Here is a 16615-nt window from a genome sequence, read left to right on the forward strand (position 1 = left end):
GAAATTATGGATACGTTGGAGACGTATTAGCATCCCCAAGCTTAGTTCCTACTCGTCCTCGAGTAGGTAAACGATAAAAAAGAATAATTTCTGTAGTGACATGCTACTTACATAACCTTGATCATACTATTGTAAAGCATATGAGATGAATGCAGTGACTCAAGGCAATGATCTATAGTTGCTAACAAATAGATAACATATAGCAAAACTTTTCATGAATAATACTTTCAAGACAAGCATCAAAAGTCTTGCATAAGAGTTAACTCATAAAGCAATAAATTCAAAGTAAAGGCATCGAAGCAACACAAAGGAAGATATAAGTTTCAGCAGTTGCTTTCAACTTTCAACATGCATATCTCATGGATAATTGTCAACACAAAGTAATATAATAAGTGCAAATAAGCAAGTATGTAAGAATCAATGCACAGTTGACACAAGTGTTTGCTTCTAAGATGGAAGGAAGTAGGTAAACTGACTCAACATAAAGTAAAAGAAAGGCCCTTCGCAGAGGGAAGCAGGGATAAATCATGTGCTAGAGCTTTTCAAGTTTTGAAATCATATAGAGATCATGAAAGTAAAATTTTGAGAGGTGTTTGTTGTTGTCAACGAATGGTAGTGGGCACTCTAACCCCCTTGCCAGACAGACTTTCAAAGAGCGGCTCCCATGATTATTTTATTTTCGGGTGACACTCCTTCCAACCTTTGCTTTCACAAACCATGGCTAACCAAATCCTCGGGTGCCTTCCAACAATCACATACCATAAAGGAGTGTCTATTTATTTTAGTTTTATTTAGAGATGACACTCCTCCCCACCTTTGCTTTCTAACGCCATGGCTAACCGAATCCTCGGGTGCCTTCCATCAATCACATACCATGGAGGAGCATCTATTAAGGTTAATTAATTTGGGGCTGGGAACCCCATTGCCAGCTCTTTTTGCGAAATTATTGGATAAGCGGATGAAGCCACTAGTCCATTGGTGAAAGCTGCCCAACAAGATTGAAAGATAAAACACCACATACTTCCTCATGAGCTATAAAACATTGACACAAAATAAGAGATGATAAATTTTGAATTGTTTAAAGGTAGCACATGAAGTATTTACTTGGAATGGCAGAGAAATACCACATAGCAGGTAGGTATGGTGGACACACATGGCATAGTTTTTGGCTCAAGGATTTGGATGCACGAGAAGTATTCCCTCTCAGTACAAGGCTTAGGCTAGCAAGGTTGTTTGAAGCAAACACAAGTATGAACCGGTACAGCAAAACTTACATAAAAACATATTTCAAGCATTATAAGACTCTACACTGTCTTCCTTGTTGCTCAAACACTTTTACCAGAAAATATCTAGACCTTAGAGAGACCAATCATGCAAACCAATTTCAACAAGCTCTACGGTAGTTCTCCACTAATAGGTTCAAACTACATGATGCAAGAGCTTAAACTTGATTTACTTGAGAGCTCAAAACAATTGCCAAGTATCAAATTATCCAGGACAATATGAGGCATTTTCTGTTTCCAACCAAATAACAATAAATGCAATAGCTTCCAACTTTTGCCATTGAACATTAAAAATAAAACGAAGAACAAGTGTTCATATGAAAAAGCGGAGCGTGTCTCTCTCCCACACAAGGATTGCTAGGATCCGATTTTATTCAAACATAAACAAACGAAAATAAAAGCACACAGACGCTCCAAGTAAAGCACATAAGATGTGGCCGAATAAAAATATAGTTTCAATAGAAGAAACCTGATAAATTGTTGATGAAGAAGGGGATGCCTTGGGCATCCCCTAGCTTAGACGCTTGAGTCTTCTTGAAATATGCAGGGATGAACCATGGGGGCATCCACAAGTTTAGACTTTTCACTCTTCTTGATCATATATCATCCTCCTCTCTTGACCCTTGAAAACTTCCTTCACACCAAACTTCTCATAAACTTCATTAGAAGGGTTAGTACTCAAAAAACTTTGATCCACTTTAGTCCTGTAGTGACACATTGCAAGAACTCAATAAAACATTAGCTACAGCTCTCCACATCTAGAAAGCCTTGCTTAAAGTCCACAAGAGACAATGCAAAAATCAGAGACAGAATCTGTCAAAAGAGAACAGCCAGTAAAGACGAATTTTTAAGAGGTACTTCCGTTGCTCAAATCAGAAAACTCAAAACTAATGAAAGTTGCGTACATATCGGAGGAACACGCACATAAATTGGCAGATTTTTCTGAGTTACCTACAGAGAACCCTGCACAAATTCGTGACAGATAGAAATATATTTCTGCGCAGAAATCCAAATCTAGTATCAACCTTCGATTAGAGACTTCACTTGGCACAACATTGCAATAAAATAAAGATAAGGAGAGGTTGCTACAGTATTAACAACTTCCAAGACACAACAAAATAGTAGCAAAATAAAGACATAGGTTATCTCCCAAGAAGTGCTTTCTTTATAGCCATTAAGATGGGCTCAGTAATTGTAATGATGCACTCGCAAGAAATAAGAGTTGAAGCAAAAGAGAGCATCAAAAGGCAAATTCAAAACACATTTAAGTCTAACCCACTTCCTATGCATAGGAATCTTGGACACAAATAAATTCATGAAGAATAAAGTGACAAGCATAGGAAGATAAAACAAGAGTAACTTCAAAATTTTAAGCATATAGAGAGGTGTTTTAGTACCATGCAAATTTCTACAACCATATTTTCCTCTCTCATAATAATTTTCAGTAGCTTCATGAACAAACTCAATAATATAACTATCACATACAGCATGCTTTTCATGATCCATAAACACATAATTTTTATCAAGCTCAAAAATAATGGGATTAAAACTTTCAAACCCACTTTTATCAATAATATAACAAGATGATTGATCATTCTCAAGAGATATGGGACTCATAGATAAATTCAAGAACTCTCCAATCCCATTTTCATTAGTAGTACAATTAATATTATCAAGTAACATAGGACCATCATCTAGAGCTTTATCATAAACATTTGCTACACAAAACTCTTTAGTACCATGCATTTCGACATCAGGCACAAACAAAGCATTATCATAAGATTTATCAAAGTAGCATGGATTATCATAGATAACAGTAGCATAATTATTCTCACAAGTTTTACTCATAGGTAATATTTCAAGAGAATCCACAGGAACATAACATTCAACCTCCTTTGGTAAGCATGGAGGACAATCAAATAGTGTAAGAGATAAAGAGTTACTCTCATTAGAAGGTTGGCATGGGTAGCTAATCCATTCTTCCTCCTTTTGTTCATCACTCTCCTCTTCTTTTTCATCCAATGAGCTTTCAGGTTCATCAATTTTCTCCTCTTCTTCATCCAATGAGCTTTCAGGTTCATCAATTTCTTCTTCCACAGGTTCCTGCAAATTGCGAGTGCATTCTTGTGCATTAATGAGTCTCTCTTTATAATCAATGATATAAGGATTATTGCTGTAACTTTCTATGCAAAAATTAAGGATAGAAGAGACATAATCTTTAAGGTCCTTACAAACAACACAAGTTTCATAATTTTTAACCATGAAGGATTCGATCTCAGAGGCTCCCATAAATATAACAAATTGTTCTACCTCTTCGAACCCAAGATGAATATAGCTATTCCAATTATAGTTCTTAATTAAAGCTTCTTCACTAAAGCAACATTGGAATTTAAGATGCCTAGTATCTTGTTCAGAGCAACAGTTTATATCATGGCGTTTAAGCAAGATTTTAGCAATTGTATTCAATTTTTCTATCACAGCACTCATCACTTCACCCGCTCTTGATTCTCTATAATTATTTTATAATTTTATAAGCTCCAACATGGTTATGCGTTCTTCCATAACAACAGTTTTTTATTTTTCGATTTTTCAAATTTTTATGGATTTTTGGGTATATGAGAAAAATAAAACAAGACAAAAAGAAACTAGACAAAAGTAAACTAAGCAAAACAAAATAAAATAAAATAAAAACAGAGAGAGAGGTAGAGTGTACTCCCCAGGTGAACTTATGAGTAGAGCTATGCCTCCCCGGCAACGGCGCCAGAAAATAGTCTTGATATCCCACAAGTATAGGAGATCGCAACAGTCTTCGAGGGAAGTAAAACCCAAATTTATTGATTCGACACAAGGGGAGGTAAAGAATACTTATAAGCCTTAACAACTGAGTTGTCAATTCAGCTGCACCTGGAAAAGCTCTAGCAACAGGGGTGATGTGAAAGCAACAGTAATATGAGAGCAATAGTAATAGTAACACAGGAGCAGTAACACAGGAGCAATGACACCGGAAAATAGTTGATACTACTTCCAATGACATATAGAACGAGTATATGATGATGAGAGATGGACCGGGGTTCCCAACGATCTACACTAGTGGTAACTCTCCAATAACAAGTGACAAGTGTTGGGTGAACAAATTACAGTTGGGCAATTGACAGGATTGAAATAGAGCACCGGAGCAAAGCATTAACACTTGGTGAAAACATGTGATCCTCATATCACAGCCTTCCCCTCCGGTTGTCCCAATTTCTGTCACTTTGGGGCCTCGGGTTCCGGACAGCAATATGTGCAAACAACTTGTAGATACAATCTAAGCAATAATTATAGAGCTTAAATCTAAGATCATGCCACTCGGGCCCTAGTGACAAGCATTAAGCATAACAAGATTGCAGCAACAATAACTTCACAAACTTTATAGATAGACTAATCATAATGTATCATCCATCGGATCCCAACAAACACAACACCGATTACATCAGATGGATCTCAATCATGTAAGGCAGCTCATGAGATCATTGTATTGAAGTACATGGGAGAGAGAGTACCAACTAGCTACTGCTAGAACCCGTAGTCCATGGGGGAACTACTCACGGAGCATGATGGAGGCGGTGGCGTTGATGGAGATGGCTTCCGGGGGCACTTCCCCGTCTCGGCAGGGTGCCGGAACAGAGACTTTTGTCCCCCGAATTGAAGTTTCGCGATGGCGGCGGCGCCCCTGGAGTCTTTCTGGAGTTTCGTCAATTCGTATCGCGTTTTTAGGTCGAAAGGGGTCTTATAGGCGAAGAGGCGGCGCAGGAGGGGCACCAGGGCGCCCTCCCCATAGGCCGGTGCGGCCAGGCCTGAGCCCGCGCGGCCCTATGGTGTGGGGGGGCCCAGGCCTCCTCTCTGACTCCCCTTCGGTGTCCTGGTCCGTCTCAGTGAATTATGATGTTTTGTCTTCGTTTCTTCGAATTCCGAGAATATTGCCCGAACAGCCTTTCTGGAACCAAAAATAGCAGAAAACAGGAACTGACACTTCGGCATCTTGTTAATAGGTTAGTTCTGGAAAATGCATGAAATCATTATAAAGTGCGAGCAAAACATGTAGGTAATGTCATAAAACAAGCATGGAACATCAGAAATTATGGATACGTTGGAGACGTATCACCGCCGCCATCGCGAAGACAAGTTTCAGGGGACATAATCTCTGTTCCGGCACGCCGCCGGGACGGGGAATTGCCCCCGGAAGTCATCTCCATTGACACCACAGCCATCTTCATCGCCGTTGCTGTCTCCCATGATGAGGAGGGAGTAGTTCTCCCCCGAGGCTGAGGGCTCTACCGGTAGCTATGTGGTTCATCTCTCTCTCCCATGGTGTGATCTTTATGTGATCATGAGCTTTGTATCACTATTAATCTATGTGCTACTCTAGTGATGTTATTAAAGTAGTCTATTCCTCCTCCATGATGTAAAGTTGACAGTGTGTGCATCATGTAGTACTTGGCGTAGGTTATGATTGTAATCTCTTGTAGACTATGAAGTTAACTATCACTATGATAGTATTGATGTGATCTATTCCCTCTTTCATAGCTATTGGTGATAGTGTGTATGCTATGCTAGTACTCGGTCTAAATTGCAAAGGTCTATTACGCACTCTAGAGGTTACTTGAATATGAACTCCGGACGTTGTGGAGCTTGTTTACTCCGGCTTGAGGTGTGCTTCTGTAGCCCTACACAATGAATGGTGTTTGTTATCCAACAAGAGGGTGTTTAAGAGTAGCACAAGTGAAGAGAAGTTATTTATTTATGTGATCATTGTTGAGAGTGTCCACTAGTGAAAGTATGATCCCTAGGCCTTGTTTCTAAGTATTGAAACACCGTTTCCAACAAGTTCTGCTACATGTTCGCTTGCTGCCATCTTTATTTCAGATTGCAATTACTACTTACAATCATCCATATTACTTGTATTTCACTATCTCTTCGCCGAACTAGTGCACCTATACATCTCACAAGTGTATTAGGTGTGTTGGGGACACAAGATACTTCTTGTATCTTAATTGCAGGGTTGCTTGAGAGGGATATCTTTGACCTCTACCTCCCTGAGTTCGATAAACCTTGGGTGATTCACTTAAGGGAAACTTGCTGCTGTTCTACAAACCTCTGCTCTTGGAGGCCCAACACTGTCTACAGGAATAGAAGCGTGCGTAGACATCAAGCTATTTTCTGGCGCCGTTGCCGGGGAGGTAAGGTAAAAGGTATTCACATCCTCCGACTACTAAGCTATTTCCTAGCACTGTTGCCGGTGTGTGAGTGCTCGAAGTTATTTCCTTTAGATCCTGCAATTATATCTTTTTGTTTCTTGTTTTTATTTTCATTAGTTAGGCTTAATGGAAAACAACAAAAAAAATTAGAGATCTTTATGAACTTTATATTGAATTAGGACATGATGTGTTTGAAGAGAGAATTAAAAAACCCATGGAACTTTGTTTGCAAAATGGTTGTAGCAATGTTATTAGCATGAACTCTTTGAACACTATTATTGCTAATGCTATGGAAGAATTTAAGCTTGGGGAAGTTGGTTGTGATATTTTTAGTCCCCCAAGTTTTGAGGAGAAAATTTTCTTTGATGATACTTTGCCTCCCATTTATGATGATTATAATGATAGTGGTATTTTGGTGCCACCTACTATGGAGGATAAAGTTTATTATGATTATATCATGCCTGCAATTTATGTTGATTACAATGATGGTTGTGATAGTTTTACTCCCACTATTACTAATAAAATTGATTATGCTTATGTGGAGAGTAATGATACTTTTATGCATGTAGCTCATGATAAGAATGTTTCATGTGATAGTTATATTGTTGAATTTGTTCATGATGCTACTGAAAATCTTTATGAGAGAGGACAATATGGTTGTACGGATTTTCATGTTACTAAAACACCTCTCTTTTTGCTGAAAATCTTGAAGTTGCGCTTGTCTAGTTTTCCTATGCTTATTGCATTATGCTTACATGACTTGTTTACTTACAAGATTCCTTTTCATAGGAAGTGGGTTAGACTTAAAAGTGTTTCTTATTTGCTTTTGATGCTCTCTTTTGCTTCAACTATTATTTCTTGCGAGAGCATCATTAAAATTACTGAGCCCATCTTAATGGCTATAAACACTACAAGGAATCGGGTCTATTGCAACAAAAAAAATTGTCGCGATAGATGCCGTTTTGTGGCAATATGCACCTATTGCCACGAAATGACGTTCGTTGGCAAGCGTTGCAATTACATGTATGGTAATAGGCTATTGCAACGAAAACGCGATTGTGGCAAAAAAGTGATCTATTGCAACAACCATGTGGGAAGTTGCCACATGTTTTCCTGTGGCAACACTCACTTATCTCCACAATTCGGTTTGTGGAGATAGCTTGTCGCAACATGCAACCGTGCCATGGCGTTTGCCAGTTTGTGGCGATAGACATTTGTGGCAATAACCTATGCCAACGGCCTACGTTTCGTGGCGCACTCTCTTTCGTGGCAATAGTGAGCCGTGGTGATAACCTATGGCAACATCTACTGGTTTGTTGCATTAGCCATTTGCCACGGATCGCTATGCTCGTGGTATTAACTTATCGCGACAATCATTCCACTCGTCGCGATAAATAGGTATGGCAACGGTAAAAAAAATTGTGGCGGGAAGGTTTTGCGACAATTTTAACATTTCGTGGTGATACTCTATTTCAACAAAATCCAGTTTCGTGGCGCCAAATGCTTATCGCAACGGGGAAAATGGTTGTAGCAAGAAGCTACTGCAACAATGTAAATTTTTCGTGGAGATACTCTATTTCAACAAAATTTACTATTGTGGCGTTACATACTTTTTGCAGCGTCCAAAATATTTGTAGCAAGAAGTTACCGCCACAATTTGAAGTTCTTGTGGCGATACTCTATTTCAACAAAGTTTAATTCTGTGGCGCCAAATAGTTATCACAACATGCATAAAAAATGAGGTAACAATTTATTGCAACAATAAAAAACTCTTCGTTGCTACATTCTAGCGCAACAAAGCTTGTAGTCATGGCGACTAGGATTTGACGCAACACTATATTTTTCGTGGTGCTAAACTAAGGCAACAAAAAGTGAGTTGTGGCAATAGCTTATCGCAACCATAAAAAAAATACAGCCATTGAATTACAAAATTCAAATCCACACGTATAATATGTAGGTTCATACAAATAATAATTCTCATATCAAATATTCATCAAATGCAACTAAAGTAAAATGTAGCAATCCAGCAGAGTTGAGTCCATTGCTACCATGGTAGTTGAACTCTCTAAACTATGTGCGTTTTTCATGTATTTCAACCCTGTCCAGCTAAGTCTTTGGGTCCTGCAATCAAAAAAATGAAGAATTTTTTTACTACAAGCCTATATTAAGTAAAGCAAGAAAGTTATGTCAACAAGCTAATACCTAATGAAATTATATTATATTAGGCAATGTCTATGATGGAATGCCCAGGTGTTAACCATGCAACATACGCAGGTTGCCAAAAATCACAGAAATCCATGTAGCTAACACAATACTGTAAGCGCCAACATGAAAAGAAAATGAACTGGAATACCCGACCAGCGGCAATTATCACACTTTGCCTATTAAAGCACATCAACTCAACAAATTGTAACACTTTACTAGAGAGGATTTACAATCACTAAACACACAGCAGCGTGATTTTCCCATCAACTCATGCTTGCTAGTTGCAATGAACAACATCATGATGGCCGTCCTCCATAACTCTCCACCACCCAAACCTAACCCCAGATCATCGAAACACCCAAATCCTAGACACACCCAAACCAAACCCCACGCTTGCGAGTTGCGATGAACATCATGATGGCCGCCCTCCATAACTTTCCACCACCCAAACCAAAACCCCAGATCATCGAAACACCCAAATCCTAGACACACACATATAGATCCGGAGTTGGAATGGGGGAAGGGAACCAAAAGAGAATGTATTGAACTCACAGAAGGCTTGCATTGTTGATGAGATAAAATTATAAAGTAGATTTTGATTACTTCATGATTCAATGTTTCAGTTGCATGACGAACTACAATGTGAAAATAGTACAAAGATCCTATTTGAGTGAATGATTTATAGATGGTGTGACCTATAGAAGTGCAAACAACCTATAGTAGTAGAATTAAAACAACCACAAAATAGTACAAAGATCCTATTTGAGTTCATTTGGCTACGTGCCTATCCATTCATTGAAACCAAATATAAATAGCCAAACAACACACTTCATGTAAACACACAGTACACACAAACAATGAGATTAGAGATAACCTGAAATTTTTCATCATTGCCGAAGTAGTTGATCATCCATTCACGCTCTTCTGGTTGTAAATCTTCCGGAACATTAGCCAATCTAGCATCATCTGTTTTGAATGCCTTGTAAGTGGAGCTTAGAGTTGATCGCCAGCCTCTATATCGCTCTTGCGCAATTCTGAAAATTTTCTCTTCAGTTTCCGGTGTATCTTCTAGGTCCCATCTGTCCTGAAAAACATAGAACAAATGAATATAAATAAGTGGTACATTGGCGATGATAAAATTAGATAACACACGTGAAAAAGGTTATACGCACTATCACATCTACGACAATGAGTCGATTGACACTTGGGTGAATGTCGGACCACCTCCTCACCCCAATGAGTGGTACCTTCCTTTTCATTATCACTACCACGTCATCCTTGAATGAGCGATAGTTCATTCCTATTGTACCACACAACGTTTCAGAGAATGTAATATTTAGCTTCGCAGATCCACTAGCAAAATGCTTCTGAGCTCCTTTAACACCTTTTACAACACCTCGCCCTTTCTTCTTCTGTCCATCTGCTTCTACAACCCAAATCATAGAAAAAAGTATTGCATGACTTGGTTATTAGATTGTGTCAGATCGGAGGACCCAGATTTGAAGGAGAGAAAGTACCATCATGTAGTTGCGCACGGTAGCGGCGAGCATGGGATGGCCATTCATCCAGGGACACATGTCATTAGCTGACACTGGAGTGTCAGATTGTCCTTGAGCACCTGTACAAGATTTAGCAATATTGAAGATTTAGCAATTTAACCCATACAAGGATTTTATGCATTATAGCAAATGCTAGGGACAACTTAAGTGAGATAAACAATTTAGAGCCTTTCCTTACTGCACACAAAAACAATAAATGGACATAGCATTAACAAACCATATTGATTTGCACCATTCAGATAGGTGATCAAGAAGTAAATATGGTGTGTACCAGCAGCATCCACCGTTGAACTCATCCTTGTGCCCTTGAGTAGGTACGATCAGAAATTGAGTCATATTCAGAAGAAAAAAACACAAAACGTAAAGCAGGCATACTTTAGCACTTCAATATCTTGAAAACAATCTTTTAAACAGAAGTAGAAGAAGCTAAACATGCATAAATGTTACAGCAAAAAACCTGTTGAAAATCAAGACTTCAATAGAGTATGCATATTTTTTTGTTGCATGAGTTCTAGGTGCATACAGTTAGGTGTTCTTAGATTCCGCTACTGAGATTCAGTGTTTGCTAAACAGATATCAGAGGCTGATGACATTTATGAAAGAATAAGAAGATACAGAGTGCCAGAACTTTGAACAATACATATCAGCTCAGTTCAGTTAAGTTCATCGCTATATGTTTCAGACTTTTAAACAGCAAGTTCAGTTCAGTCCTCATTATTTAATTATGCACCGCATAGGAAAAATAGTATGATATTTGTAATGTGGAATAACTATCAATAACAATGTGGAGCATTTGTAAAGACCTTAAAAGGCAATTGGTATTTGTATATCTGTCATATATAGTCAATCAAACATGCTCAGGAGTAAGTATCAATATTTTTTATTAGAAATACTTTTTCTTGCCTGTGCAGACTTACTGGAACACTTAGCACATAAATTATTCCAGTAGGCAGACAGTACTTTTATTGGGTTCGCATAAATTATTCCAGTAGGCAGACACTTAGCACATAAATTATTCCAGTAGGCATAAGCCTAAACATGTTTGTAAACTGACTGGATAAGTTCAGCCAAAAAGCAGGAGGCAACTTCAAGCCTTGAACCCTTCAGGCAGCATCAAACTTTATTAACGGTATGGAATTCAGTATTGTGCGCCCACATGATTACAAGTTATACAAACAAATTCCTTCAATGCACTACCAACTGGCTTTGAAATGAAATGTATAACAAATTGACTGAATTGTGAATTGCATTCAGTGGTAATAATTGCTGAAAGTGATTGTGGATGACATTGTAATCTGAAAAGCGACAGCTGTCCATAGAGAAGGTAATCGGAGAACTGAATCAGGTACAGTTGCAATGGGATCGTTAAACTTAAAAATGTTATTGTTTCCTAGACTTGCCAGAGAGAGCTTTAAGCCTTGGAAATTCAGGATCTGAATCTGAATGGCTCTTGCGTGGGATGTGTCTCAAGCAAATGAAACGTTCAGGTCAAAATAACTTCTAAACATGCTGGACATATACAAGATTTTCGAAAAATGGCAGGAGTTTGGCACTTTGGCTGATGTAGGCACTGGCAATTCGTAGCCTTTAGACAGTATCACATATGCAGAGATGCAGTCAATACCTCCTGCGGTTCTGTTGGGGAGTAAATATTGCAGTACTTTTATTGCCTAATGATTGATTATGCGATGGTCATACATCCACTAAAACTAAAACTAGTACTACTACTAATCAGAAAATGAGGGTTTATACATAGAAAAAAAATCCTATAACTGACGAATCTGGTGAAGAAAAGCATTTGGAACATTCAGGCTGTTAGCTTTAATCTTGATTCAGGTATTTGTGTTTAGTCTGATTTCCTCTGCATATAGCTAGGTGAGTTTACGGTCCGTCGGCAAGATGTATGTGCGATACATACACGGTCAGCTAGCTTCCCGTACATGCATTCTTGGCGAGATGCTAGGCGCCGTGCGATGCGGCAAGTCTGGTGAGATGCCATTGGTAGCGTGAAGCTACGGTGGTGCATATATTTTATCTAGCTGCATGTGTGACCGGCTCTGTTAGATCCTAGAGCGATTCTAGGAGAAGTGGGTTAGCTGTGCGTGAGTACTAGTTCTGGTAGATGGTCATGTGTTAGTGGCCAGTGTGACGTGTGTGAGTGCCTAGTGGAGTTAGTGGGTCTCAGTTGTGGCTCACGGCTGTGCATGTGAGTCTATATAAACCAATGTAATCAGCATGTTATTTCAATGAGAAAGAGAGAAATGTAGTCACGGTGGAAACCAAGGAAGTGTCCAGGCAAAGTCTTTGTGTTCTTCTTCCTTGGCTAGTGTGCGTGTGTGCTGTGAGTTCTTGTGTGAGAAATACAAGAGAGACAAGAGAGAGTTCAGAGGAAGAAGAAGATGGGGCTGCGAGGTGCAGCCCCCCAACATTTGGTATCAGAGCGAGAAGATCTTGGAGGCCTACGTCGACGGCCGACTCCATGCGAGGTGGAGGCCGAGGGCGCAAGAAGGAGGCTGTTGGCGGTGCGATGCCGCTAGCAGCTGGTCGCGGCGCGATGCCGCTAGGAGGAGATGGTGGTGTGATACTGCCACGGCAAGGCGACGGTGCGATGCCGTTGGGTGCCACCGGCGGCAGTGTGATGCTGCTAGAAGAAGACGGCGGTGCGATGCTGCCACGAGGAGACGACGGTGCGATGCCGTCACGAGGCGGCGACGGTGCGATGCTGTTGCATGACGATGGCAGTGTGATGCTGTCATCTCGAGGAGAGTCGGCGCGATGGCGGCGGCGGTGGCGTGATTCTATCGTCATCATGAAGAGTTGGTGAGAAGCCAATAAATTGATGCGGTGTGAAGCTGTAACAAGTCGGTGTGGTGAGTCTGGTGACCGGCGTTGTGAGGGCATCATCCACGGCAGGATGCTGATAGGTGCTGCGAAAGCGTCGTTCACGGCAAGGTGATGGTGACCAGTGCTGCGAAGACAACGTTCATTGCAATGCAAAGAATTGGGAATCAAGATTAGAGGGTGATTGTTAGCTTTAATCTTGATTCAGGTATTTGTGTTTAGTCTGATTTCCTCTGCATATAGCTAGGTGAGTTTACGGTCCGTCGGCAAGATGTATGTGCGATACATACACGGTCAGCTAGCTTCCCGTACATGCATTCTTGGCGAGATGCTAGGCGCCGTGCGATGCGGCAAGTCTGGTGAGATGCCATTGGTAGCGTGAAGCTACGGTGGTGCATATATTTTATCTAGCTGCATGTGTGACCGGCTCTGTTAGATCCTAGAGCGATTCTAGGAGAAGTGGGTTAGCTGTGCGTGAGTACTAGTTCTGGTAGATGGTCATGTGTTAGTGGCCAGTGTGACGTGTGTGAGTGCCTAGTGGAGTTAGTGGGTCTCAGTTGTGGCTCACGGCTGTGCATGTGAGTCTATATAAACCAATGTAATCAGCATGTTATTTCAATGAGAAAGAGAGAAATGTAGTCACGGTGGAAACCAAGGAAGTGTCCAGGCAAAGTCTTTGTGTTCTTCTTCCTTGGCTAGTGTGCGTGTGTGCTGTGAGTTCTTGTGTGAGAAATACAAGAGAGACAAGAGAGAGTTCAGAGGAAGAAGAAGATGGGGCTGCGAGGTGCAGCCCCCCAACACAGGCAGTGACATGGAAAACATAGAAAGTTATTGCATCACCTTATGAGGACCTGGTTTGCTTCCACTCAAGGGTGCAGCAAACTGCCTACCAATCTATTATTATTAAGCACAAAAATGAAGATGATATCCATCTAAAAATTGCAGAGGTTCGTGCGGCTAACTCTATCAGATTTGTTGGGATGGGTTGCAATAGAACTAATGCAAATCAGGATGTACTGTATTGGCCCACCAACAAACGTGAATCAGGATGTGGAGCAGGGAATACCAATCTAGCAGTAGTCTAAAGGAATCATCTTGTCTCGTGTTACCTATGGAGGGTCGTGGGTTGCGGCTTGGTGATGAACGCGGCCGCATCTCCAACTCCGGGTCACCCATTTGGCGATGGACCCCGATTTGATGCGTACGAGCATGCGCTACCCGCGGGAGGTGGGAACTTCGCTCGTGATGCAGGGGAAAACGGAGGCGGGGATGCAGGGGAAGAATAGGTGCACGGCGGCCGTCGGCGATCTAGTTGTTGTTCTGGATGGGAGGAGATAGGAAGTGAATTACCGTCCGTGTTGTTTGCTGTGTTGACGCCGTGATGATTCTGTGAGGAGGAACATGGGAAGAGACCTCAGATCCAATCGCGTGTGACGATGCCGTGATTTAATTTAGAGCACTATATAATCGATAGTTACTGCAAGCAAGTGCTAGCAGTGGTGTCTTAGTTTGTTAAGTTTGATGCACTTGGACCTTGTTTAAGTAAGTGCAAGCAAGTGCTAGCAGTGGTGTCTTAGTTTGTTAAGTTTGATGCACTTGGAACTTGGTTTAAGTAAGTGCAACCAAGTGGTTGGTGGTACCCTTGAAATCACTTTTGATGCTGTATAACTGTATATAAAGTATGCTTACTATCTGTCCTTGGGCATATCATATGCAATATGCAAGTTTGAAACTTCATAATTGTTTTCGTCTTACAAGTTGATCAAGTCGTTTGGTAAACTTATGTGAAACTCTGAAACAAAACCTGAATGGCACTACAACATGGTAAATTTCGGCAATCACTTTGCAGTAGAAAAATTACAAAATGGGTTACCCTATCTACCCAACTGATCTATGTTTTCTGTCACCTCTACAAATTGTCCCAGCAACTCACCTCACCGGAGAGCAGCACGGTTCCTCAAGTGTGTGACCTTTCTGGAGCGATTATATTCTCGGCGTGCCGGATCTCATCGATAACTAATCAATATATATCACCATTCTGGAAAAAACTCTTTATTAATTGGAAAAATTTGCTACAGGACACTGTTATTTTCTGGTATTTTTGGGCTAACAGCCTGGGACTCTAAATTTTGGGCTGAAACAGTGAGTCAAATTAGACATTTACGGGGAAAAAAAAGCCAACGTAAGACAGCTTTTCCCGTCCTTCGTCTTTCAGGCCGCCGTGACCGCCCTCCTCTCGTCATGCAGCGCCGCCGCTAGTCATCCCCAACCGCGGCGCGTCCTCCTCACTCCGAACGGCAACGTCAGGCCCCGCGTGCAATTTGATCAATTCTGGGACGGATTTCGTTTTTCCCTGCATCCTACTCATCGATTTTGATTTGTCAGATTTCAGGTGAACAACTCCAGGGCAAAATTAGGGACGAACTGAATCAGGTATTGCATATACATCTCAATCCCAATACTCCCAATAGGGGCACACACATGCAGTGGCGATTCTTGAACGAAAACAGAGGGTACGCTCATGCTAAATTAAATAGACTTCAACAAAATTAGTCCAGGTGCGAGCTAAGCAGTAGAAATACAGTTCGTTCGTTCCCCTTTCTTGTTCCTAGGAGCCATATGGCTAGCTGGTTACTTTTGCATGACACCGGATAGGCAACCAAAGGCCCAAATGCGTTCTTATTGGACATTGTATTGAGTTGCGTTTATGACAGAAACAATGTTCCTGTGGTTTTCACTTCAAGAATAATCTATTTGACCAAAACATACATGCATAATTTATTCTTGATTTTATGTTTTTTTTCAATTTTTTTTGTGCTAGTTACTGATAAACATGAGACTTGTTCTTTTTGGAAAAAATAATAATTCTTGCTGTAGAGATTTTTTTTTTCTGATTTAAAACATGAGCTATTCTCTTTGATGCAGGTAGAAGCGAAGCACTGAAGCCAGCTGAAAAGTAGTTATCAAACAAACTGAACAGGGTAAACCATCTGAGGTGCATGCGAAGAATTGGCTAGCACAAAGAAGTGTCAACCTGTTTGTTGAAACATGGTACAAAGAATCTGGATGCAGACATTGGAGATTTAATTTATTTAGTTGATTTATGAAAATTACGAGTGCAATGCAACTATCTGGATTATGTTGCTTGCAGTATGCATATACAAGTACTTTATTATGTACTAGTCCGATGTACTAGTAAACTTATGTGCGACTATATGTATGAATGCCAGCCATGCTTGCCATGATAACTAGTGAATCATTGTGTTGGTACCATTCTGCTTTCAGTAGGATCTAAAGCTTAGCAAGTTAATGCAGAAACTAGTGAACCATTGTGTTGGTACCATGTTGTAAGGAGTAAAGAAAAATTCAGCTTGACGCAAGCCTTAACTAGTTTTTTCTGTACTCCTTACAACAAGCAAGCCTTGGTTTGTTGGTCAAAGACTCTAGCCTGCACGTGCAAGGTTCAGGGTTCGAATCTTGCCTTTGTCAA

The 16615-nt window shown here is 40.5% G+C and overlaps 1 pseudogene; it reads right to left on the reverse strand.

The window, feature by feature from the left end:
* Positions 1 to 8443: 8443 nt before the first annotated feature.
* Positions 8444 to 10580, reverse strand: LOC127296077 (uncharacterized; annotated as a pseudogene).
* Between the last annotated feature and the right edge of the window lie 6035 nt (positions 10581 to 16615).

The sequence above is a fragment of the Lolium perenne genome, chromosome 4, assembly GCF_019359855.2.
Source record: "Lolium perenne isolate Kyuss_39 chromosome 4, Kyuss_2.0, whole genome shotgun sequence".
Classification (NCBI taxonomy): domain Eukaryota; kingdom Viridiplantae; phylum Streptophyta; class Magnoliopsida; order Poales; family Poaceae; genus Lolium; species Lolium perenne.